Source organism: Dipodomys merriami, unplaced genomic scaffold (genome assembly GCF_024711535.1).
Source record: "Dipodomys merriami isolate MVZ:Mamm:240054 unplaced genomic scaffold, mDipMer1.0.p SCAF_264, whole genome shotgun sequence".
Lineage (NCBI taxonomy): Eukaryota > Metazoa > Chordata > Mammalia > Rodentia > Heteromyidae > Dipodomys > Dipodomys merriami.
Genome location: NW_027204093.1, coordinates 1,038,209 through 1,065,297, shown reverse-complemented (window position 1 = coordinate 1,065,297; position 27,089 = coordinate 1,038,209).

The following is a 27,089-nucleotide window of genomic DNA, read 5'->3' as shown; positions in this document are numbered from 1 at the left end:
TTACAGTTCTAAAGAGCCCTGGATGAACTTTCCCTGAAGAGGTATTCTATTCTTAAGCCCATTTCCCTCTCGTTGTTTGCAGGTGTTACATTGATATCTGCAGTTTTAAGTCAAAGGGGGGGGGAGCCATTAGAGTGGCTTCACACTCCCCTGGGGGGCACACCTCGGATATACTCTCAGGCAGAACAACTTGCCAATGCTATTGTCATGGGAAGGACCCAAGCCCAAAGGCATTATGGCCTTGATCCTCACTCCATTGTTTTTTCTTTTCTGATGGCAGACGTTGAGTACTCACTTGAGCCAATGCTCAACCTGCTCTCTCCCTGGAAGGATTTCTAGTTCAAATTGACTGCCATTATGGGTCATCTAAATGGACAGTCATGGTATGGCGAATTCCCCTCATAATGACTTCTCTATTTTCTCCTACACCTATTCCTGGCGCCCTACATGATTTTACTGATGGAGGTAAAACAGGCTCTGCACATGCAGCCTTTGAGGAGCAACAAAAGACCCCAAGCCAACAAAGATTTCAACTTTGTCAAGGATCAGCAGAATAAAAAGAAATGTTTCCAGTAATTATGGCCCTTCAAGACATTAAAAAAAAACCCTTTAATTTGTATTCTGATAGTTTATATATGATTAACTTGCTCCCTCATATTCCCTAGGCACATATTAAACTGGATGGAAACCCTATTTTCCCCCTTATGGACACCCGTAAGGGCCTATTAGATGTATGGAGAGCCCCTATTCATATTCAACATTTGAGAGGGCATTCAAAACTTACTGGGTTTTTATCCATGGACAATAATTGGGCAGACCAGTTAGCTACTGGCCCACAAGCTTTAATGTTTATATGATTTAACCCACAATAATTGGAGAGGTTTTCAACATAGATTTCCTCAGATTCCTGTAAAGGACTTCAAAAGGATAGACATACATGTAAAACATGCCAACCTTCTTTTTTTTTAATTTTTAAAATTATTTTTATTTTTATTTTTTGTGAACACACTGTACAGAGGGGTTACAATTACATGGGCAGGTTAATGCGTACATTTCTTATCAAGCATTGCAGCCTCCTCTTGTTTACCCTTCACATCCCTTCCCAGCCTCCACCCCACCCTCCACCCAATCCTCCCTGCTTTCCCCACTCCCACCAACATTGTAAAGCTCATTTTCGACATGGCAACTTGTACTTCTCATTGTTGCAACGGGTCCACCTGTATCCTTAAACGAATTGTTTTTCCCCATCTCCTCTACAAGTTATACTCACATAAAATATAGTGAAAGCAAGGGTTATACTGTAGGGGAGGGACATACAAAACTACAAAGAGATAATCTTATAAATGCGTTAGAAACAAATGCCTGAAAGGAAAAAAAAAACATTAAAATACATATCTAAGGATTCATTTTCCTAACATCACATTAACTGACCTTTTCCGCTTGATGCATACATATACTAGATATTGCAAATAAGGGAAACCATGGGACCTATGTTTCTTTGGGCCTGGCTTACTTCACTTATTATAATTTTTTCCAAGTTTTTCCATTTCCTAACAAATGGGGCAATGTCATTCTTTCTGATGGAGGCATAGAATTCCATTGTGTATATATAACACATTTTCTTGATCCCTTCATCTACTGAGGGGCATCTGGGCTAGTTCCATATCTTAGCTATGGTAAATAATGCTCATGCCAGCCCTTCTTAAAAGTACCCCTGCTACAACCAGAGGCCTCAAACCCAATGTCCTTTGGCAAACTGATGTGACTCATTTCCCAGACTTTTGTAAGCTTCAATATATTTTTGTTTCTATAGATACCTATTCAGGAGCATGTTGGGCCACAGCACATACAGGAGAAATAACTAATCATTTAGAAGCACATTTTCTTCAATGTTTTGGCACCTTGGGTCTACTAACACAAGTTAAAACCGATAATGGACCTTGTTTTGTTAATAAAGCAATGTCAGAGTTCTTTGACAGATGGCATATTACTCATACTACAGGAAATCCCTATAATCCCCAAGGCCAAGCAATTATAGAAAGAAATCAACAATTTCTTAATGAGCAATTAGTAAAACAAAAAGGGGAGTTAACCCCCATATATGGTTACAGATAGCTTTGTTTACCATTAACATTTTAAATTTTTCAAAAGGGACAATTGAATCCAGATTTCAGAAGCACTGCAGACAACTAAATCCTAAGCCCCAAGTGAAAGTCAGGTGGAAGGACCCCCTGACACAACAATGGAGCGGACCTGACCCCCTAGTTATCATGGGCAGGGGATTCAGATACGTTTTTCCCATAGGGGAGACAGCCCCCATTTGGTCCCGGCCAGGAACTTTAAGTTTTTACCCATTTCCTCTATAGAGGAAGAAGCCCAAGGATAAACTAACCAACAAGGAAAGTAAAACAGCTATGCTGGTCCATGCTTGTGTTTAAAAGAGGGAAAGCTGAAAGGATAATTACTAACCATCCCCAAGGGCAATCAGCCCTTGAGAAGCTCTTGCATTCTCTAACAATTGCAGATGGTGATATTCCAGCTGTTAGCTGTCCTGACCCTCCCAGTCCTGGCATTGTCTCTACAGAATCCACATCAACCTCAATGGGTGACCTGGGCAGTGATCAGCACTGGCAATGGAGAAATCATCAACAGCACCAAAAGAGAAGCTGTCCCTTTGACCTGGTGTCCCTTTGACCTGGCTAGAGGATCCTGGGATGTTGGAGACTGAGTCCCCCTTTACCAAGGACGGCCTGAGTGTGGAGGCCCACGAGGATGCACTGTGCCTCATGTATGGTACCCCCAATACCCAGGCTGCTCCCATGCTTTAAAGAGGTCAATCTTATAAGATACTGACTATTATATATGTCCCAGTAGTAATCGAACTGCTTCGGACATTTCTACCTGTGGTGAGGCTAATGTTTATTAACTTTACTGAGGAGGGAAAAAGGATAATTAACTGGGAGATGGGCAGGATGTGGGGGTTGCGGTTATATCAAAAAGGATAGAGCCCAAGAGAGCCAATGCATGGCTCTCCGTGTCTATTATGATAAGCTCAGTGCTGAAGATTACTCCATACTTTAGGTGAACCACGGAAAGAGGAGGTGCCAATTGGACGAACCTCATAAGAGGTGCCCTGACCTGAACTTCAGCAAAGAGGTGGGTCTGCCATTAAAATAAAAAGGGGGAATCTGTTGGGCACATGGACAGCAAAGTTGGGGCTGAGAGGCAGTTTAGTGGGCAGAGTCCGAGTTGTTTATGTTAAAATCTGACTGTGTACCACAACCAGGCAAAGTGACATCTGTACTTGAATAGCTCAAAGACAGAAGGGAAAGTATAGAAAGTTTAGGTGAATGATAGGATGACCTCTAGAGTGATTGGTTGGTTCCTTTTCCTCCCCTTCCATGCCACTCGGTCTTTTGCTTTAAAAATTGCTTGCTGCGTGGTGATAAAAGAGTTCCTGCTTGACTTGACTCCCTGCTGCATCTGACTGTCTCTGGGGCTACGGGAGGCTGGCGAATGAGCTAGCAGCACAGTTACCTTTCCTCGGACCCCGTCCATCTTCTGCAGGACAGATGAAGATCCAACAGGTAGGGGGAGAACAAAGGAGGAAGCAACAATGCTCAATAAGAAATGTACTCATTACTTTGTTCATGTAACTGTAACCCCTCTGTACAACATTTTTACAATAAAAAACATACAAAAAATAATGTAGTGCTCAAAGAAGCACTTTGGGGGTAAGGGAAGGATATCTAAATAGCTGTACAAAATTCTACATTGCTTTTTATTAAATGTTCCATATGGAACTGAATAAACATAAGTGCTTCCATTAAAAATATTAAGTCACTGTCTTGGAACTGGGGCCAGTATTTCTGCCATTGAAGGGATTTGAGCTCATTGTCCCGGTAACTCTTTTACACCATTGGTGAAGGGGAAGCTCACTATCCTTGAGGAAAAGAAATTCAAGCTAGAGTTCCCAGGGCCTGCACTGAGGGCCTGCAATGTAAAAAAATATTTCAATACATGTGTAATATATGATATATATGTACATATGCATGTTTATTATATATTGATTATTATAATTATTGCTTTTGTATTTATTTCATTTATTTCATAGTTTATTGTATTTAGTATTATTATACACATAATATTTATTGTGTTTTGTACATCTATTATAAAATTATACACAATAAATTAGGTCATTGACTTGTTTTTCATCAATACTTTATTAAGTGTTGAAACAAGATACATAATTAAATGGAGGCATTAGTCACAGTCATCACATGTTTAGAGTCTCTCCCAAGTATGAGCTTTGTCTTAGTTATCTTTTGACAACTTACTATAAGGATTTCTTTAGATGATTTATACTCAGAAGCTTTTTTTGAGGATAAGCAAGTTGTGGGATAAAATTGTAAGGGTGGGGGTGGGAATGAATGTGGCTTAGTGGTATAGAGCTTGCTCAGCATACATGAATGCCAGGGTTTGAATCCTCAGTGCCACATACTCAGAAAATCCCATAAGCTGTGGAGTGGCTCAAGTGGTAGAGCGCTAGAATTGAGAAAAAGAAGCTCAAAGACAGTACCCAGGTCCTTAGATCAAGCCCCAGGACTGGCAAAAACAATGGGCCAGATGCTGGTGGCTCACTCTTGGAACCCTAGCTTCTCAGGAGACTGAGATCTGAAGACACAGTTCAAAGACAGCTTACACAAGGAAAGCCTGTCAGACTCTTATCTCCAATGAATCACCAAAAGACCTCAGATGGTGCTGTGGCTCAAGTGGTAGAGTGTTAGCCTTGAGCTGAATGGTGCAGGGACAGCGCCCAGGCTTCAGTCTGAGAAAAACATCTGGAAAAAGAGTGAGGGATAGTCAAAGTACTTTTCCTGAGTGAGGGATAATCAAAGTACTTTTCCTATTTGCTAATTATGAGAATATTTTTGGGAAAATGAACATTGATGTACACCAGAGTTGGAGTCAGGGCTCAAGGTCCAAGTATAGCAGATCCATATGACCAGCCTCTCAGACTCTAACATTATAACCTTGTGTCCTACAGAGTTCTGAAAGGTCCAATATTGAAAGGCATAATATGCTCCCCAAACCCTTTGTGATAAGCACTTGACTTCTATTGTCAATGTCATTACAGTTCTGAACCTAGCACTTCACAAGTAGCTCAGGCCCGTCACCCTAGCTCAGGAGACTGAGGTCTCAGGATCACAGGGTGAAGCCAGCCAGGACAGGAAAGTCTATGACACTCTAACTTTCACTTCTGAAAGGTCAGATATTCAAGAGCTTTCTGGGTTTCCCTTGGTGATGCGAGGTTACTTGCACACTAAATGTTCTTAGAGTTCTCAAGCTATAGAAGCAGGAAAGAAACATTATTGACCCATCCCGGATTCAAATGAAGTTCTCAGGATCCAAGCCCTAGCTGTGTTATCAGGAACTACTCCATTGTAACACTGTATTTGAAGGACAGAAAATAGTTGCAAAAGCCGTGCTATATGAAGAGACCAAGGCCTGTAGGATTAGGAGGCAGAATGTACACACTCAACAGGAAAGTGAGCTGCAAAACCACTTCATTCATTCAGGCAAAACCAGCAATGGGGGGGGGGCAACTTCAAACATTTGTTAGAGTTACACCAGGGTCAGGCTTTTCTCAGCCTCTTCAAACGATGACTAATTAATCTTCCCTCAGGTGAAGGGATCCTCAGGCTATCTTTACGGTAATAATGGAGAGTCAGTTTAATGGGGAGAAGGGAGGAACAGAGTAGAAAAACCCTACTCTCTGGTCTTAGGGAGTAGGTTTTTGACTCAGTCAGATTTGAAGGCCCTTCTTCTACCTCTGCCAGTCCATTCTCCTTCCTTCATTCTCCACATAATTAATGCAAATCCCCAGTCAAAGGAGAGGCAGAGCCCTTTTTCTACTATCTCCAAGCACCCGAGTTAGAACCTGGCTCTGCCCTCTTGGCTCTTCTGCTGCCTGAGAAGTGGGAGAGAGACAGTCTTCCTGTTCTGTGGTGTGTGATGGCGAAGCTGGTGGCCTAGAGCACTGCAGAAAACCTCATGATTGGGAATTTTTCCCTTCTTTCCTCTTGAAGTCTAAGACCAGATTCACCTATCATCTATCTATCTATCTATCTATCTATCTATCTATCTATCTATCTATCTATCTATCTATCTATCTATCTATCATCTATCTACCTACCTACCTACCTACCTACCTACCTACCTACCTACCTACCTACCTACCGAGTGAGCTAGCTATCTCTTTGTCAGTCCATGGGTTGAACTCAAGGCCTGGGCACTGTATCTAGCACTCTACTACTTGAGCCATAGCACCAATTCTGGCTTTTTCTGTGTATGTGCTACTGAAGAATCCAAACCAGGGCTTCTTGCATGCTAGGCAAGCACTCTCTCACTAATCCACATTCCCAGCCTCCTCATCTTTTTCTTAATGGTAGTTTTTATGTAAGTATGCTACCAACTTATGTCCCCAAGTTTAATTTTCTGAATGCTGGTTATTTCTATGAACCCTGATCTTCTCTTCTCCTGCCTGATTTGTGACTGTTTTTATCTTGGCCTCATAATAAAATTTAAATAAGGGCTGCTGAGAGTTTAAGGATGAATCATATAAGGACACAGGTCTGGAACCATGGAAGAGAAAAGCCATGGCCAGAAATGAAGAAAATGATGTGGTATGTGCAACAAGCATATCTGAAAAATAAATCAGTAAATAAAAGCAAAAGCAATACATATGATCTGTGTGCACTCAGGGAGGTAATATACACACATAAATAGGTAGGGTACTGGCACATAACTTGGCCTTCTCTTTTTGAATTTGTGTGGCCATCCCAGGGCTTAAACTCAGGGCCCCATGCATTCCTCAGTTATTTTGCTCAAGGCTGAGGCTCTACCTCCACCACAGATCCACTTCCAGCCATCTGGTCATTAAGTGGATATAAAGTCAACCCAGGCATGCCTGGTCTGTCCTGTATCTCCTGCTCGGCTCTCTCAAAGTTGGAGTTCTGCCTTCTGGACCACTGCTCCTCTTCTGTTTTTCTGGTAGTTTATTGGACATAAGAGTCTCACAGACTTTCCTGCTCCGGCTGGCTTTGGATGGCGATCTCCTGAGGAGTCTTCAAGAGGCTTTCCTCACGGATTCGATGAGAAGCCACTACACACAAAACCTTAGTCTAAATCTTGGGAGGTACTAGCAAATCAGAAACATGAAGATGCTTCTAGTGTGTTCTAGATACTTAAGGTTAGAGACAAATACACTCATAACTATTAGATTATTTTATAGGCGAAAGGAGCAATGCAGACAGTACTAGGATCACTCCAGCTTTCAGTCCTCGAATCCTGAGACAGTAAATTCACTGCAGCTCAAAGCTAAGTGACAGAGCTAGCATGAACTGTAGGCCTTAGCTCCCAAATCCTATGACAATCATTTCCCACTTTTGGCTTCTAAACTGTGACCACAGGGGAAAATGAGGAGAGAAAATCCTTCTCAGAGAAAGCAGCTATAAACAACATTGGGTAGTTTACTTATAAATTCAAACTATTGGAACGACCCTTTGAAGAAATTAGGTTGTCCAGATTAAAACATGAAGAAGCAAAGAAAGTCAGGTGCCAGTGTCTGCTGACTATAATCCCAGCTCCTCAGGTGGATGAGATGTAGAGATTCTCAGTTTGAATCCAGCCCAGTTAGGAGAGTCCTTGAAATGCTTTTTCTAAATGACAACAGAAAAACCCAGAAGTGGGACTGTGATTCAAGGCTAATGAACTACCCTGGAGCAAAAGGAGATCAGGGACAACCCATAGACTCATAGTTGAACTCCAGGACCTGCCCCCCTAAAGGAGCCTTTACCTCCATGTCTTTGTGTATGGATGCATTCCCATTGGTGAAACACCAGAGTAGCTATTATGAATTGCACCAAGCTAGGAAATTTGTTCTCAATTCAGTGATTTCATAGCACAGAGACAGCTTTCATGACTGTGCATGTTCTGGGGATCCTATGAGTGGTCCTAGTGTAGCCTAAGAGATTCTCTGTACCCCAGGCCTGCTGGAAGAAGTCTCTCTCATTGGACAGGCAGACCAAAGGCCTCAGTCCTGTACAGCTGTGTAATGAACAACTCCATCCAGGCCAATTAGTGAGGATGAGTGTGTGCAGGCTCTGAATGCCAGGAGAAAAAGGCCTCTTTGTACCTCAAGCTATCTCTCTCCCCAGTGCTCTGTTTTGACAGGAAACCTTGATGTGTGCCAGCTCCCTTGACAAGCCAAGTTTCCTGCACTTACTCTGCCTTAGGGAGACTATGTTCCCATGTTCGATACAGTGCTAAATGTAATTCAGGAGTCCTCCTGGAACACAATTATGGCGCTGAACCTAATAAAATGTTTCATTGCAGATGATGCTGGGGCTATGATGCCTCTCCTTGGTTTCCTGAAGCTTGGGAAATCCAAGCATATATCACAATACTTCCTGTCATATGGGGCTGGTGAAGATCATCAGGTTTTGAAATCTTTGACCTCTCCTTGTTGGATCCTGATTGGTTAGGTTTTGATTGTGAACACAAGGCCTGGGTTCTGGCCATGAGCTCAGAACAGAACTCTATTGCTTGACCATTTTGTATTACAGCTTCACTTCTGCTTTCTCTCTCTCTCTCTCTCTCTCTCTCTCTCTCTCTCTCTCTCTCTCTCTCTCTCTCTCTCTCTCTCTTTCTCTCTTTCTCTGGTGTGTGTGTGTGTGTGTGTGTGTGTGTGTGTGCGCGCGCGTGTGTGTGTGTGCATACACTAGTCCTGGAGCTTGAACTCAGAACATGAGCATTGTACTTAATTTCTCTTATAAAAATATAGCCCTTTCCCACTTGAGCCACAGAGCCAATTCAGGCTTTATTCTTGGAATGTTGTACTGAGTAATCAGGCCCAAGGTTACATATATGCAAAGCACTCTACACCTAAGGCACATTCACAGCCCTTTACTTCAGGTTTGTTAGTATGTTTCTGTCTTTTTGTTTTTGTTCTTGTCAGTTGCAGGAGTTGAAGTCTCGGCCCTGGGTGCTCTCCCTGAGTTCTTTAGCTCAAGTTTTGTGCCCTAACACTTTAGCCACAGAGCCATTTCAGGTTATTTGAGCCTCAATATTCTTGTCTGCATAATCATCTCAGTTGTGGAGCTCTTACAAGGACCAGATGAATGAATGCACCCTGTGAAGGACACAGCAAATGGCACTCTGAAGGACTCAGCACACAGCAATACGTGAAAAAATCAGCACCCAGCACCCAATGGGTAAATCTGCAGCAGTGTGGGGGAAGGGGGAGCTCACCGTGCTGGAAGACAAGAAAGTCAGATCTGTTCCCAGGGCCTGAACTCAAGTCTTAGCACTCATATATTTTAAGTACATGATTTAAATTTACATACACATGTTTACTGTATATTGCGGTTAGTGTAGATATTCATTTTGTGTTTTATTTATTATGTATATTAGTGAGTATGATTGTGCATATAACGTTTTTTACATCAGATTACATAGGACATAGATTTGCCTGTGTATTAGACATCATTCCTGAGACCCCGGATTTTCACCAATTAGGAAAACAAGTGGGACAATTGGCTTCTTTCACCAGAATTAAGTTTTTGGCAGTTCTGTGATTTGAACTCCGTGCCTAGAAGGCCCACTTCATGAATGGGTCAATGTTAGCACACCAGTCTGATGCAAGTGAAGTTGTTGGACAAATTTGTGGACCTGAGATCAAGCCCTAGGATTAGCCAACATATAAACAAATAGATGTGTAGATGCAGTGTGTGTGTGTAATTACATATGTATATGCAGCTATAAATGTATACAGAGACAGACATTTATGTAGATTCTAGTACATAACTATATAAAGTGATATCTATATCTGATTTTCATATATTCTATTACTACCAATTATTTGATCTAAAATTATGCCTTCATTAATTGATCACAGTAGAAGACTTAATAAAGTACTAAATTAATTAGTGACTTGAATTTATTGCATACAATCTTATACTAGAATGACTAGCTAATTATTAATTCAATTAGTACAATTCAAACATTCTATTAGTGTTCCTACACATAGGAACATAGGATCTTCAGCAGTGTTTAGGTGCCAGTCCCAGTATCCATCTCAGGGCCTAGGTGTGTGGGTTAGGCTCAGGCTTCACTGACAGCCTACCAGCCTTCAGCCATGCTAGGTCACATTCAATTTTCAAGAGGAGTCATTGAGACCCAGGATGGTCAATTGCAAAGGAAACAAAGGTAAAACGGTTGTGTACAACTTGCTGTTTATTTCCCTCCTCCATTTGTCTTGGTTTGATGTGTTTTGTTTTGTTTTGCCGCCAGTGCCAGGAGTTGAATTGGGTCCTAGGATCCCTGGATCATCTGTGGGTGTAAAAGCTGCACCCCAGCCTAGGGTAATCATGTTTTAAGACACAATAAAATGCTTCCTTGAGCAAAAAGAGCTCAGGGAAAATGTCTAGGCTAACAGTTCAAGCCTCAAGACCAAAGCCAGTAACTACATGTGTCTGTGTATGTATGCATGTATTTCTACCGGTGAACATCCAGAGTTGCTATGTTGAAAGGCACCCAGATAGGAAATTTGTTTGAATAGAATTATTTCATTGCATAGAGAATTCATTCAAGTCAATGCTGGTTCTGGGGCTCCCCCTCACTGTTCCCAGTGTAGCCTGAGCATTTCCCTACACCCCAGGCTGCTGGAGGAAGTCTGCCTCATTGTTGGAACAGGCAGACATAAAGCCTCACTCCTGTACAACTGTGTAACAAACAATTCATCTGGGGCAATTAGTGTGGGCAGACTCTGAATGCCAGGAGAAAAAAGGCCACTTTGTACCCCAAGCTCTTTCCCCAGTGCTCTTTTTGACAAGAAGCCCTCATTTATGCTGCCTCTCAGGTCAGGCCAAGTTCCCTGTACTTATCCTGTCTTTGTTAGACTATGTCCCAGTGTTGAAACAAACTGCTACAATTAATTCAAGAGTCCTTCTGGCAGACAACTGAGAGCTGAACCTAATGAAATGATTCATTATTGGCAATGGTATTTCCCTAGGTTTCCAGAAGCTTGCTAAATATAAGCTTATGTGTAATATCAGAGTGCTTCCTGTCATGTAGGGTTGGTGAAGCTCATCAGGATTTGAAACCTTTGACCTCTCCTAGTTAGGGCCTAGGTGGCTAGGTTTCGTGATTGAAAACAGGACCAGAGTGCTGACCCTGAGCTCAGAGCAGAAGCTCTTTGCTTTACCATTTGGTGTCACAGCTTCATGTCTGGTCTGTGTGTGTGTGTGTGTGTGTGTGTGTGTGTGTGTGTGTGTGTGTGTGTGTGTGTGTGTGTGTTGTATTTGTGTGTGCACATGTGCACACGCATGCATGCACCCATGCACCCGTCCTGGAGCTTGAACTCAGGACCTGAGCACTGTTCCAGTTTCACCTGTACAAGGATAACACTCTACCACTTGAGCCACAGAACCACTTCAGGCTTTTTTTCTAGTGATGTGATACTTTGGATTCAAACCCAGTGTTTCTTATATGCAAAGCATGCTTCCCCTAAGATCCATTCCCTGCATTCTACTTCAGGTTTCTTGCTTTCTTTTCTTGTAAGTTGGAGGAGTTGAAGTCTGAGCCTGGTTGCTGTCTCTGAGTTCTTGAGCTCAAGCTCTACCACTTGAGCTACAGCGCCCCTTCAGGCTATCTGGTGGTTCACTGGAGATAACCATCTCAAGGAATTTCCTGCCCAGGCTAGCTTTGGACCATTATCCCCAGCTCTCAGGCTCCTGAGTAGCTAGGATGACAGGCCCGAGTCAGTGACACCCTACTTCCACTTCAAGTTGCTAAATAATGAGAAGGATATAAGAGTCTCAGGACCTTTTGTGTCTGGGATAGTTTTGAACCAAGATTGTCTGATCTGAGCTTCCTGAGTAGGCAGGATGACAGACCTCAGCTACAGATGCCTAGGGTCCTTGGCTACACCTCATAGGGCACTAGCGTGGAACAGGATAGAGAGCCTCAGGCAGAAGGTACAACATGGGTAAAGGTCATGAGGTGTGGTGTAGAGCAAGTGGTGTGGGTGGAATGAATGTTCTGTGGCTTCAGACAAATCTGGCAGGACATTCGAGTCTGGGTCAAGGTTTGTATTTGAGTCACAGGTAGGGAAGAGGATGGGGTCCCAGAATGAGGCCCAGGAGGAAGATTAGCTTGACTTTTCACCATGGACCCCAGCCATTTCTTGTGGCTAGAAGCCTATTTTTCACAGCTCCTGACATTCAGGCATCCTTTGCATTGAGGAGTAAGGGCAAATGTAGGGAAGAACTCTTGCTTTAAAAAAAGCTTCTGGCCCAATGCCAACAGTGGCTCAACACCTGTAAATCCTAGCTACTCAGGAGACTGGGTTCAGAGATCATGGATCAAAACCAGCTTAGTGAGACTTAGTGAGACTCTTCTTGCCAGTGAACTACCCAAACCCAGAAATTGTGCTATGACTCAAGTGGTAGAGTGCCAACCTTGAGGGAAAAAGTTAGGAGACCAGAGCCCAGGCCTGAATTCAAGGCCAGTACTGGCACAGAAAAAATAAAGAAAAGCTTTCAGGAGCTCCTTGTCCACTGTTGTGAAAGGCCAGATCACCAGGTACTGGTGGCTCATGCTTGTCCTCCTAGCTCCTCAGGAGGCTGACATGTGACGATCACCGTTCAAAGCCAGCCAAGGAGGATAGTCCGGGGAATTCTGAAACCCCAGAAAACTGGAAGTGGCCCTCTGGCTCAAGTGGTAAGCTGAAGCTAGGTGACAACGCCCTGGCCCACAGTTCAAGCCCTATGACCAACACCTGGCCTGCTTGGATCTCACTTTGTGCCTCTAAGCAGAGTATTTTCCAGTGGACCCCTGAGTTTCTCCCAATGTCTAGGTATCCTACAAGTCTTGAGAGCAGCCCATTTGGAGGCCTTTGCCTACAGATCGAGCCACATTGTCAGAGAAGTGTCCAGCCTTGGGGCATGGAGGTCATCGTCTGGCTCATCAGAATGGAATCTGTCATGGGTACAGTGTGGGTCTGAGCAGTAAATCAATGTCTCTGGGCCAGGAGGGGCAGAAGATCACATGGCAGGTAAAGCCTACTCACGTAGGTATCACAAGAGTGCAAATCTGTCAGCACACTTCCAGTGCGTGTTGAGTTGGGCTCATGAAAGTCTTGTGGGTTCAGGAATCCACAGCCGGCTGCCTGGTGCTTGTAGCATTCACTATCCCTGGAGTTACAGGGCTCACCAGTGCTTGGGGTCCAGTGAAGGCCTTCAGTCGTGGGCTGACTACAAAAGAGCATCCATAATGTCCTTTCCCTTGGTCCTGTGGCCCTGTGCACGGATGGAGGAGCAGGTTCTATGGAACTTACTGCCATGGCCCAGACACAGTCAGGGGCTGCTGGGAGCTGAAGTGTACTGTATTTCAAGTGGTAGAGCACAAACCTTGTGCAAACAAGCTAAAGAATACCACATAGGCTCTGAGTTCAAGCCTCAGTAAACAACAAACACACACACGCAAACACACACGCAAATACACACACACATGCACACACATACACACACTCATGCACAAAAAAGCACCCACAACATCCTTAGCAGTTCCCAATGGCTCATCCCAGCAATCTTAGCTACTTAAGATGCTGAGCTCATGGGATGGCAGCTTGAAGCCAGCCCGGGCAGGAAAGTATGTAAGACTCTTCACTCCAGTGAACTACTAAAAAGATGAAAGGTGAGCCATGGTTCAAGTGGTAGAGTGTTAGCTTTGAGCAAAGGAAGCTCAGGGACAGTGCGTAGGCCCTGAGTTCCAGCTCTAAGATTTTTTTTTAGACACCCTTTGCCTCCACCCCCTCCCCAATCAGGCCATAAATCCAGATTTTGGTCACTTCCACTTCTGCCACTTTCATAGCACTGCCACAAGTGACCAGTGTGTGGCCACACTGGATTAAGAGAACTTTCAACAAGAGGGGCATAGCCAGGTCAAGGCTAATGCCCCAGAACATTGAGGTATTGGCCATACCAGTCTCTCATGCCCCAGTTCCCTGGACTTAGAATCTAAAGTCTGTGTCTCTGTATTCTGGACATCCAGAATTGTCTAGAAGGACCTGAGAGGCCAAGCTGGGGCAGGAAGATAGACTTTCCTGCGACAAGTTACGTTGACATTTCCTAGACACCAATGGATACTCCAAACCACTTTGGTCTCATCTCCCATGTAGCCCCGGACCCTCCTTGCTTGGGAAGCCTTCAGTCAGCTATCAATTTCAAGTTGGCTAGAGCCACCAGAAACCCCCTTTCCTCCACTTCACTGCCAGCTTGAAGGGAGGGATGTGCAGCCAGAGGCCCAACTGAGAAAAAATCAAGATATCGCATGACTAAGGACCCCCAGAGGCAGGGGAGACCCTATGCCAGTAGGCCCAGCTGGCCCAGAATCCCCTGGAGGTGCCCAAAGATTTGGACAGGCCAGACTTTGGTCCCAAAATAAAGCTGAAATGCAGGCCTCTGCCAATTTAGGACTCATTGTTGACCTTGATAGGGGGCTAAAGTACAAGTTTGGCATGGAGGAGGAGCACTATCCAAGGCAGAAAGAGTCAAACAGGCACCCAGGAAGTGCACAGAGTAAGAAGAGGGAAAATACACACACACCCACATACACACACACATAAGTAGCCCAATGCCTCAGCAGTCCCTGAGCACTCTGAACATCCCACCCCCAAGAAGATGTCACTACTATCCTCAGACCAACTGTAGACAAAACTCATGGCCTCTCACACATCTGGAATGGCTCATAACAGAGGTTGGAATTTCCTAAAAGTACACACCACTATGCAGAAAACTCATCTACCTTATTTTTGGTTGTCTGTCATGGAGTTTGAACTCTGGGCCTGTGCACAATCCCTCAGCTCTTCAGCTGAAGGTGGGCACTCTACCACTGGAGCCACAGTGCCACTTCTGGCTTTCTGGTGGTTCACTGGAGATAAAGTCTCACAGGTTTTCCTTCCCAAGCTGGCTTTGATCTCAGATCTCAGCCTCCTGAGTATCTAGGATGACACAGTGTGAGCCACCAGTGTCGCCTGGCTTCAGCCACCTTCTTAGCCCCAGGGGAAACCCAACTTGTCAGGCCACAAACCACATGCAATCCTTCACTTCAGACTTTGACACCAGCATTCAAAACCATTCTTCCATGGATGGAGAGCATATAATTGACACTAACATCCCACCCGTACTCCCATTCACCCACTCTCTGCCTGCCACAGGCCACGACCTATGGAGTTCTTGGTAAGACACCACCCACCCTACTGTGGTTTCACACTGGGGCAAATCTGGGTAGTTCTTAGAAATGTCTGTACAGTGAGGCCAGCAGCTGGTCTCCCAAACACAGCAACCCCACTACTTCAACATCTCTTGCAAGCAAGGAAGGGGTGTCTTTCTTTCTTCCTTCCTTTCTTTGATTTTTGGTTGAGGGGCATGGACTCAGAGCTTGGGTACTGTCCTTGAATTCTAATTTTCCTTAAAGCCAGTGGTCTACCACTTGAACCACAGTACCACTGCCAGTTGCAGATTGGAGTTGAGGCTCTCCTGGGACTTTCCTGTCTGGTCTGGGAAATGAGGTCCTCTGGATCTCAGCCTCCCAAGTGGCCAGGATGACAGGCGTGGGATGACAGGTGTGAGCCACCTGCACACTGCTTAAGGTGTCTCATCCTTCAGAATTTCCAGCTATTCCTCCTCTAGACGCTACCACCTAAACACCCCTCTACCTCCCTCAGGGACAACAAAGGGAGGCTCAGAATCTGGGTGGGACCATGGGCATTAAAGGCCCCCCTCCACATCACTAACATTCTCTAAGCTCCCATTTGCCTCCTATGGATGGCCTGGTCATCCAGGGCAGATCAGACCCACTAGGAGTTCTGGGGCCTTCCCTGTATCCCCCTGCGCTACCCAACCAGTACCTGACAATTTCTGGGGCCAGCTGTTCCATGTCCCATTGGAAGACGTTGGGAGGGTTGCTGATAATGGGTCTACGAGTGTCCAGGGCAGAAGGAGTGTCCATCTCCCTTCTGTCAAAGAAGGAAACACAAAGCATGGATGATCTATTAAGAACTACAGGGCATAGCTATCCACCGGTTACCAAGGTCCCTTGGAGAGCTGTTTTATGTTGACAGTCCTTGGGCTTGGCCTTGGGGCCTGGGTGGTATCTCCGAGTTTCTTTGGCTCCATGTAAGCACTTCCACCTGAGCCATGGTGCCACTTCTGACATTTTCTGTGTATGCAGGACCTAGGAATCAAACCTGGGGTTTCCTGCATGCTAGCCAAGCTGTCTACCTCTAAAACACAATCCAAGCCCTATATAGTTGTTCTCCTGTGACCCATCAGGCCTGTCTCCAGACAGTCTTGCACATCTCTACCGAGTTTCTCACCAACAGTCCTGGCTGGAAATGAACACGCTCTGCTATGTTGTCCATCATCTGTGGCAACTTTGCTCTCTGTGCTTCCTGTCAGCTCCTCCGTGTTAAATAAGTCCCCCTTTTCAAGTGATGCCTCTAAGAAGCCCGTTCTGATCACATTGGCAGAGCTGGAACCTCTCTGCTCTGCAGGCTTCTGGCCTTATCACGCCCTGCCTTCTGTCCAGTGTGGGTTGAGAATGCACAAAGGGGAAGGCCTGGCTTCCACCACCGGATTTCTGAAGGAACTGATACACCACCCAGGGACAGGTGTTGTACCACACTCCAAGATAGGGCCCTCTAAGCTTGGGCAGTCTGTGGGCAACAAGACGGGGCCATTTCTTTGTGTGGGGTTGAGCTCAGAATCTGGGAGCTGTCTCTGACTTTTTGGGCTCAAGGCTGGTGCTCTACCACTTGAGCCACAGCTCCATTTCAGGCTTTTTGGTGGTTCCATGGAGAGTAGAGTCTCACAGTCTTTCCAGCTTATGGCTGGCTTCAAACTGTGATCCTCAGATCTCAGCCTCCCGAGTAGATAGGATGACAGGTGTGAGCCTTAGCCCCGGGTGACGGGCACCAAAGCCTTTTTTTTTTTTGCTCCCGTTTCAACTAGCAAGCCGAAGTTAAAACAATCAGTTACAGGGGATCAAGATCCTTTCCTAGGTCAGTTAATCCAAGGAGATAAAGTGTCTTTGGAAAAGGCTAGTCTGAGTAGGCCTAGTCGTGTGGGGGTGTGTTGGTGTGGGTGTGTGGGAGTGTGTCGGGGATACCTACCCCCATCTCTCTGGTACCTCATCTTTCCAGCAGGGAGTGCATCCAGGATAGTCACCCCAAGGAAGAAGAATGGGGGAGGGTACCTAAGGTCACATTCAGGGGGATGATCCCAATTATGTCCTCTAACCGAACCTGGACAGATAAAGGAGAGAAAGAGAAGTTTTGAGAAATATCAAGGGAAGCCCCTTACCTTTGGCTACAAGTACCAGCGAGAAGACTGAATCCATCTGTCTTGGTCGTCAGATAAAAGGTGTACACTGTTCATTTATTTTATTATTATTTTGTGAGTCCTAGGGCTTGGATTCAGGTTATCTCTGAGCTTCTTTTGTTCAAGACTGAGGCTCTACTACTTGAGCCACAGCAACAAATCTGGCTTTTTTGTGTGTGGGTTTGGAGGGGGAGGTGGTTCATGGGAGATAAGAATCTCATGGACTCTCATGCCCGGGCTGGCTCTGAGTCACGACCATCAGACCTCAGCTTACCAATAGCCAGGATGATGGTCAGAAGCCACCAGCTCCTGACCACCACCATCCATTTATAATCCCTTAGGCCCAGGGCTGAGCCATCCATATTACACCGCATTGTTGGGAGTGGGAAGCAGACATGAATGGGTTTGATACTTTAACAGCCTTCCTATCTTTGAGCATTGTTCCGGGTCAGTCTGATGGTGGCTTCCTCCTTATCCACAGCAATGACTTGGCTCTGTCACAAGAACAAATGTCCCCTGGGATGTTTCAGGTCTAGGGTCTTTCCTCTGCACTCCGTTTCCCTAACCGAAATGACACACCCTAGCAAAGAATAGTAGACACTGAATGTTTTCATTGTTTTATACCAGGGTCTGGCCAGATAGGTGAGGGTGAGGGTTAGAGGCCCGGGATCGTGCTGAGCAGGGGGACAATGCCTCCTCATCTAATTTCCTTCAATGGTCTATCAGAGTGATTTGGGGAAGGACTCATGGGATGGATAATGAACAACCATCACGGTCTAGCCAGGGCACAGAGGGGCTTACCTCATGAATCTGCTTCAACAGGCTAACTGACACACCTCCTGACCCACAGCTCACATCCAGAATGAGAGGGCCAGCTTGGGTTCCAGCCAGATAGGGATGCTGGGCCACCTCCTCCAGCACCCATTCAACCAGTTCCTGTGTGAGAGAAAGACAGAGAGAGAAAGAAGGCCAAAATTACACTTATGCCAGGTGCCGGTGGCTCAGGCCTATAATCCTAACTACAGAGGAGGCTGAGATATGAAGATCATGGTTCATAGCTGGCCCAGGTAGGAATGTCTGTGAGATTCTTATCCTCAAAGAACCACCAGAAAACCGGAAGTGATGCTTTGGCTCATGTGGTAGAGCGCTATCCTTGATCTGAGGAGCTTGGGTACACTGCCCTGGCCCAGAGTTCAAACCCCATGACTGACAAGCAGTGGACTTCCCACCATAAGAAGTGGACTGCATAGCACCCACTGTCCTAGTGTCCTAGAGAGCATGGCAGAGAAGTCTGGCTGAGCTTCCTGTGTGCTGAGGGTCACGAGTAGATCACCCGACTTCTCCATGCCTCATTTTCCCCAGCTGCAAAACTGAATAGTGTGAAGGATCCCCTTTATCATGGAGATAGGGTAATGATGAAAAAGAACCATGTTTAGTTTCATTATCCCACACCTATTGCATGATTAGGAGCGGACGCCATCTGCCACATCACCTCCTGCTGAGTCTCCCTGAGAGATCATGCCAGGCAAAGCATAAGCTTCATGTAAACATGCATGCAGGAAGGGGGTGTTGGTTCAAGGCTTCTTATACACTTGGCTGCACCTTAATTGCCTCTACCTTTATTCTTACTATATTCTTCTTGGCTGTACATTTGTTGTCTTTATTCTTGATTTGGCTATTTTTCTATTGATCCACGAACAGAGCATGTTGTTTCTTTCCAGTCCAATAGAGACGGCTTCTCTAAATAATAAAGACTAGGACCAAAGTTTAGATGTGGTCAATTCCCCAATCAATATATCATCTGATGAGACGTTGCCTCCAGAAACTCCTGCATCTTCAAAAGCAGTTTTGCGGCTCCCTTATAGTAAATATAGAATTTTAAAATTTCCAGATATGTTACAATAGGAAGAATTAATGAATTAAACTAAACCAGAAGGAGTTATATCAAAAGTACAGAAAGTTATAGAAAAAGGGATCTCTGATAATAAAAGGAAAAGAAAGATTCCCACAACAGTTATGACTAAGTTTGGTCCAGCTTACATTATAGGGAATATATGGTGGTTTCCCACCTCTTTCATTTGGAAATATGATGGCTGACTTATTAACTACGAGAAACCATCATGCTTTATTTGTAATTAATCACCTTAATACTAATGAACAAAATCTTACACTTATGCAAATACATTGGAGCGAAATTGGATTTAAAGTTCAGCCAAAAGTTAAAAGGAAAGATTTGCTCACAGGCACCTGCAAAGGGCCTGATGAATTTAATCACCTCGGGATGAGGGTATACATGTATGTTTCCACAGGATGCCGAGTCACCCATCTGGAATCTCAACCGACTCATGTGCCCCTACAAAAATAAGAGAAACCCAGGGGGAAAAAACCAGAAGATGCAAATGAAGAAAGCGATGCAAAAGCACAAAGTCTTCATCTTTCTCCTCAACAGGCAAGACAACAAAAGAAGCCCAACCACCAACGTGGGAACAAATTAAGAAGCTCACCCATTCTGCAGAGGAGGTTGTGGTTTCTACAGGAAACACTATCACTGTTGAAAATATGTTTCTTGCTATGCTTTCCATTATTGCTGTGCAGGCAGTGTCTGTTTCAGGAGAACAATACTGGGCATATGTTCCTAATCCTCCTCTTCTACATCCCGTGGGATGGGGGGGGGGATGATGATATAATACAAGTAATGTCAAACAATAGTGACCTGCTAGGGGGTTTGGAAGACTATTCTAATTCTCATATGACTTCTCAAACAATTAATTATGAATGAATGACAGATACCACTCCAATTTGCATAACGCTATCAGTAGAAAATCTCCCTGAGTGTTTGCCTATAAACTATAGAACTTTTTTGACTGATGCCCTTGATCAATCCAATGATAAAAAGTTCAAAAAAAAAGATTGATGTGGAAAATTGGCATGATGACATTAGGCTTTCATACTTATAATGAATCCTTTTTTCATTGCAAGAGGAATATACATTTAGATAACTGCCTACAAAAATATCATGAAAAGAATCAGTTTGGGGATGCATTAATTACCTCACCAAAATGCTGGGAATGTGGATTTCAAAAGGCCTCTTTTTTACAACCCTATGGGGCACCAGATAGTATTTTTTTTATTTTTTCCATTGCTAACCCTGATTATGATTATGCCTCCTACTTAAAACATAATTCATGAAAGTTTAATGGCTATGCTCCTGATACTCATGGGGAACCCCTGAAAAGATGGCTCACTCCATGGTGGGTGGCTTCCATTTTGGCGAGTCACTCTCCCTTTCACAATAAAACTGGCATTCAGCTGGATTTGTTCAGACTGTTTGCAGCAACAAACATGATTTTACCAAAAAAGCCCAAAGAAACTAAGAGTACTGCAATTGAGGTAAGAGCATGTGTGGGTTATCCTATGGGAATTTTAGCTGGAAAACTAGATAATTTAATCATTATTAATCAAGGAAAATCTTATTATATTAGTTGTAAGGATTGTATTTTTACTAATTTTCTTACTTCTTCTCTGGATAAAACATATTCTGTAATTTTAAATTTAAAAAGACCTTTGTATGTAATGTTATGTGTAGATCTATGAAATGACCCTTGGTTTAAAAATTCCGCTTTACAAATGCTGAAAACTCTGGATATTATGTTGCAGCCCAAACGCTTTGTTGCGGCCTTGATTTTAGGAATAAGTGCTTAAATAACAATAATTAGCTCTTTAGCGATTTCTACAGCAGCCTTAGTAAATGAAGTAAACACTGCTCATTTTGTTACTGATTTAAGCAAAAATATTTCATTAGCCCTAGCAAAAAAATAAATTATAGATAAAATGTTAGAAATGAAAATAAATGCTCTGGAGGAAGTGGTTCTGGTTATAGGTCAGGAAGTTCAAAATTTAAAAACACAACTCTCAGTTAAATGTCATGCTAGTTTTAAATATATCTGTGTTACTGCTCTAAAATATAACTTTTCTTTTAATTGGAATGCCACCAAAAATCATTTGTTAGGAGTTTGGAGAGATAAAGATATATCTCATGTTATGGAGGCTTTACAGGACAAAATTACAGCAGTTAGTAAATCTCATTTAGATGTAAAAAAATTACAATCTTTGGCAGCATTATTTAAGCAAATCCTGGAGGCCCTCAATCCTCTGGATTGGATTCATGTAATAATTATAATTGCCATTGTCAGATCATTTCTCCCAATTCTTATTCTTATATTTCCAGTCATTTTCCGGATGATCTTTAGATTTGTCTCTTCTGTGCACCAAGACATTCATGAGTTTCAATTAAAAAATAAAAAAGGAAGAAATTCCATGACCTCTGACTCTGTTGAAAAAAAATTATGAAGGAATTAGCCTAACTCCAAATACGCCCCATTTTACTGCCAGAGCTGGGATTTGAACTCAGGTCTGGGTAACTCTGTTGCACTGTGGGAGAAGGGGAAGATCACCATCCTTGAAGACTACACATTCAGGCCTGCTCCCAATACCTGAATTGAAGCCCAACACTGGCAAAAATCAGATGCCCACCTATTTTACACATAGGATCTCTATTTACATACATATGTGGAATTCATCATGCTTTCAGTTTAGTTATTTATTTTATTGTATCTTAGTCAGAGATGCATTTTGTATTTTATTGAGTATGATGATAGATATAAATGTGCTGACATGCATGACAACCTATTCCTATGTCTATAGAGTTGCCTATGCCTTGTCCATCTTAAATGACACCCAGGACTTTCACAGGACTGGAAATCAGGTGAACTGCTGTACTGCTCACATCAGGATTCATGTTTTGACAGTGTTGTGATTTGAACTCAGAACCTAGCAGGCCCAATTGGTGAAAGGGTCAAGGTGAGGACACTGGCCTGTGAGCAACTGAGGAGCTAGACCGTTTCGAGGACGTGACACTGAGCACCAGGGAGGGCCCTGATGGGCATAAATTCATAGTTTAAACATAGGATATCTATTATTATATATGTGTGGACAGCATCTTGCATTCGGTGCACTTTTCCTTAATTTGTGTCTAATTCATGAAGATATTGTGTGTTTTACTGAATATGGTGACAGGTATAACTGTGTTGACATGGATGTCAACCTGTTCCCATGGATATAGAGTTGCCTATATAGTATGTACCATTCCTAGCTGAGAAGCAGGACTTTCACAGTACAGGAAAAGAGGAGGATCACTTGGCTTCTCACATCAGTATTCATCTTTTGACAGTGCTGGGATTTGAACTCAAGGCCTAGCAAACCCATGTGATGAATGGGTCATGTGAGTACACCAGCCTGTGGGCCAAAAGAAGGTTAGGTCTATTCCGGGACCTGAGATCAAGCCCTGCCTGGGCTGGCTTTGAACAGAGATCCTCAGATCTCAGCCTCACGAGTAGATAGGATTACAGGCATGAGCCACTGGCGCCCAGCACTAATATGATTTCTATGTACTCCTTTTCATGTGCCTGGCACAAGTCTGTTTCATGTACTCATCACTGGTCACCTAGTCTTAAACAACTTTTTACAAAGTATGTTTTTTCCCCCATAGTGTTTTCATATTGGTCCTCTCCATCAACAAATTACTGTTCCTTGTAAGTGTGCAGAGGGAAGAGCTCAGACACAAATTATAGTATCATTATTTACTCACTACATTGACTTTTGGCCTTACATTCTCATCTATAAATGGATGTAATCTACCAGAAATATTGAAGAATACTTTGCTTCCTCCTAGAGCAATTAAAAAGAAAAGTAGAGTCCTTACATTTTCCACCTTAGCTTACAAATAAGGAAAGAGTCAAATTCAGTTTGTTGGTATAAAGTCACAAATTGCTTCATGCAGAAATAAAAATAAAGGTTACCTCCTGGCTCTAAGGGTTGTGTCCTTTTAAGGCAACTACAGATATGTAAGTGGTATTATGTAAATTGGGTCATGTGTCCACATTTGTATTGAAGAACATACTCAACATATCATTGGAAAACATTGGTTATAGAATAGTATTTATATGAGAACATTACTTGAACTAATGACACTAAGTTGAAAACTAATCTTATTCCATCAAAATTTTCTTATTGCTTTATGTGCTGCCAAGTGTTCTTCATAAATTTACACATAGATTTTCTTCAGTGAACTGGATAGAAACTAAAACTGACTAAGGATTTCTGCCTAATGAGTGAAGCATGCTTGAGGCTTGTGTTGTTATCTTCTAGGGATATATATCTAAGCTACTGGCTATGTGTGTGGTGAAAGGCTTTCTCCTAAGTTCCCAAGACTAGAACAAAGAAGATCATTTGATAACAAAGCACACACCTTATTATATTTTATCTATGTGGGATAATAAACATGTGAAAATAAACGATTTTATTTATAAGAAAACAATACCACCAAGAAAAGTGAGTATACATTAGAGAGACTGCAAGAACAACCTTAGGGATTTACTGTCTCACCTGATTATGTGATTATTATTTCTTGATATTGAAACTCTCCTTTTGTTATTCTTATTGTATATAATCCAACACTGTTTATTATTATGTATTCAATGTGGGAAATCTAAATTCAAAGATGTCTAAAAATTTTTCTTTTTCAATCATAACATTGCCATTATCAAGGTCACTCTGGTCATCATCATCTTCAACAAATTATTATTAGCATCATAAGTGCTAATTATTGAAAGTCTGGTATGTGTCTATGATTTTGTATTATTTGTATTTTAATAATTTTAATATTACGACTGTTCATGCATCCATGTTAAATTTTTGAATAAATAAAGAAACAAAAACAAAACTAAACCATAACAGGTAGCTTGATTATGTGATTATAACAAATTATTGAACAGATTTTTGAAGCATTGCCCATTTCTAACCAATATGAATTAACTTCCCTTCTCCCTGTCATTACACACAAATACTTAAGGGTTTGAACAGAATTTTTTCAAGTAATATACTATAAATATTACTACTGCATCATGTGTATGTCTAAAATTACTTTGAAAATAATATATCCTACTTTCTATTGAAATATTAGTCATTTTACTCTAGGAAACATTTGGAAAAATAGACTATATCTTTGAAATGAAAAGGGTAAAAAATAGTAGCATAAAAGTTTTAGAGGGAGTGTATATATTCAGAAATATATATGTGTGTGTGTATAAATTTTGTATGTAGAAAGTCATACATTTTTAGAGGGAATTTGTCGTCATATATATATATATAAATTTATGTATAGAATTATGTGCATTATAGTGAAACAAACATCTTAAAATGTAATTAAAATAAAAAAAATCATCAAACCAAGTGCCGGTAACTCACGCCTATAATTCTAGCTCCTTTGGTGGCTGAGATCTAACAATTGTTTTCACATCTAGCCCAAACAGAAAAGTACATGTTAGATTCTTATTCTCCAATTAACCTTTCAAAAACAGAAATTATCCCTGTGCTTCAAGTTGTACAGTGCTGGCCTTGAGCACAAAAAAAGCTTAGGGACAATGCCCAGGACTTGTAAACAACAACAACAACAACATGTCTCACATTAATTTCACAAAAGCATTTTTTAACTGCTGTGATCATTTCTTAGAAACATGAATATATGCCCTTGGAAATTTTTAAGTAAAAAGTATAGAATATTTATGTCTATGTTAAACACATGACTATTTAGATTGTTTAAGATATTTAGGTAATGATTAGGAATTAAGTATAATGATAGGTAGGGAATAATTGGGACTGGTCTTTTATTCTGTTTTATGATAGTGATAAAATGATACCTCTAATGATTATATAAAATTACTCTTGCTTGGTATTTGAATTATAATAAGTGATAAACATTTTTTGAAGTTTTTTTTAATTGTAAAAATACTGTACCAAGGGGTTATGATTACATGGGCAAGGTAATGAGTATATTTCTTTTCAAGCATTGTTGTCTCCTCCTTTGTTTCCTCTTCCCATCCCTTTCACCTCCCCCCCACACTGATCCCCACTCCCTCCCTCCCCCATTCCCAGGCCAAAGTTGTAACATTCGTTTTTCGACATAACAAAAAATAACTTCAGTTTTCACTGTATTTTATATTGGTATAATTTGTAGAGGGTTAGGGAATAAACAAATTGTTTTAATAGGAATACAGGTGGAACCATTGCAACAATGAAATGTACAAGTCGTTATGTTGAAAAATGAACTTTACAACTTTGGGGGGGGGAGAGGATTGGGTAAAGGGAGTCTGGGAAGTGATGGGAGGCGGAAACAAAGGAGGAGTCAACAATGCTTGATAAGAAATGTACTCATTATCTTGTCTATGTAATTGTAAACCAACTGTACTGCATTTTCACAATAAAAAAAATACCTCTCAGTCCTATCTCTCAACATCACAGGATTTAACTCTCCAATTAAGAGACATAGACTGTCTAGTTGGAATAAAAGCAAAATCCTTCTATCTGCAGCCTTCAGGAGTCACATCTTGCCCATAAAAAAAAAACACATTTTGAAAGTGAAAGACTGGAACATAATCGACCAAGTAAATGACCCCCATAAACACGTGGGATTTGCAATGCTAATATCAGATAAAATAGACTTCAAATTAAAATTCGTGAGAAGAGAAAAAGAAGGTCGCTACATACTAATTAAGGGATCGGTCCTTCAGGAAAATATTACAATTCTAAATATCTATTTGTCAAACAATGGAGCATGCAAATTTATCCAAGAAACACTACTTTCCCTCAAAGCTCACATAGATCCAAAGAAATTAATTGTTGGGGACTCTAACACACCACTATCCCCACTAGATATATCAACTCGGCAAAAACTCAGTAAACTGCAGATCTAAACAACTGCAAGGATCAACTAGATTTAATAGACATCTAACAAATATTTCACCCAGCAGTATCAGAATACACCTTTGTCTCAGCAGCATATAGAACATTTTCAAAAACTGACCACACTTTAGGTCACAAAACAAAAGTCCAAATTCAGAAACATTGACGTTATACCTTGCATTCTCTCAGACCACAGGAAATAAAATTAGAATTCAGCGCCAAAAGCCACCAAAGAAATCCTGTAACACATGGATGCTGAACAACACACTGTTGAATCAGGAGTAAGTCATGTAACAGATTAGAAAGGAAATTAAAGTGTTCATGATATTCAACAAAAACAAGCACACAAATTACCAGTTCCCCTGGGACACAGAAAAGTCAGTACTCAGAGGCAAGTTGGAGATATATGAAACCAACAATTTAATGAGATATCAGCACCTCCTTGAAAAAGAGCAGCAAGATAAACACCAACCCAGTAGATGGAAAGAAATAATTAAAATTAAATGAGAATTAAATGAATTAGATTCCAAAAAAAAAAACATAGAAAGAATCAACAAAACAAAGAGTTGGTTCTTCGAAAACATTAACAAAATTGACAGATCCTTAACAAATCTTAGAAAAAGAAAACTCACCCAAATAAATAAACTCAGAGATGAGAATGGAAACATCACCAGAGAAACAACCAAGATTCAGAACTTTATAAGGGAATATTTTAAAAAACTATGCTAATAAGTTTGAGAACAAGGCAAAAATGAACCTTTTCATAGCAAATATCGACATGCAGCTGAAACTAAACCAAGATGAGTTAAACGATTTTAACAGGCCCATATCAAGCATTAAGATAGA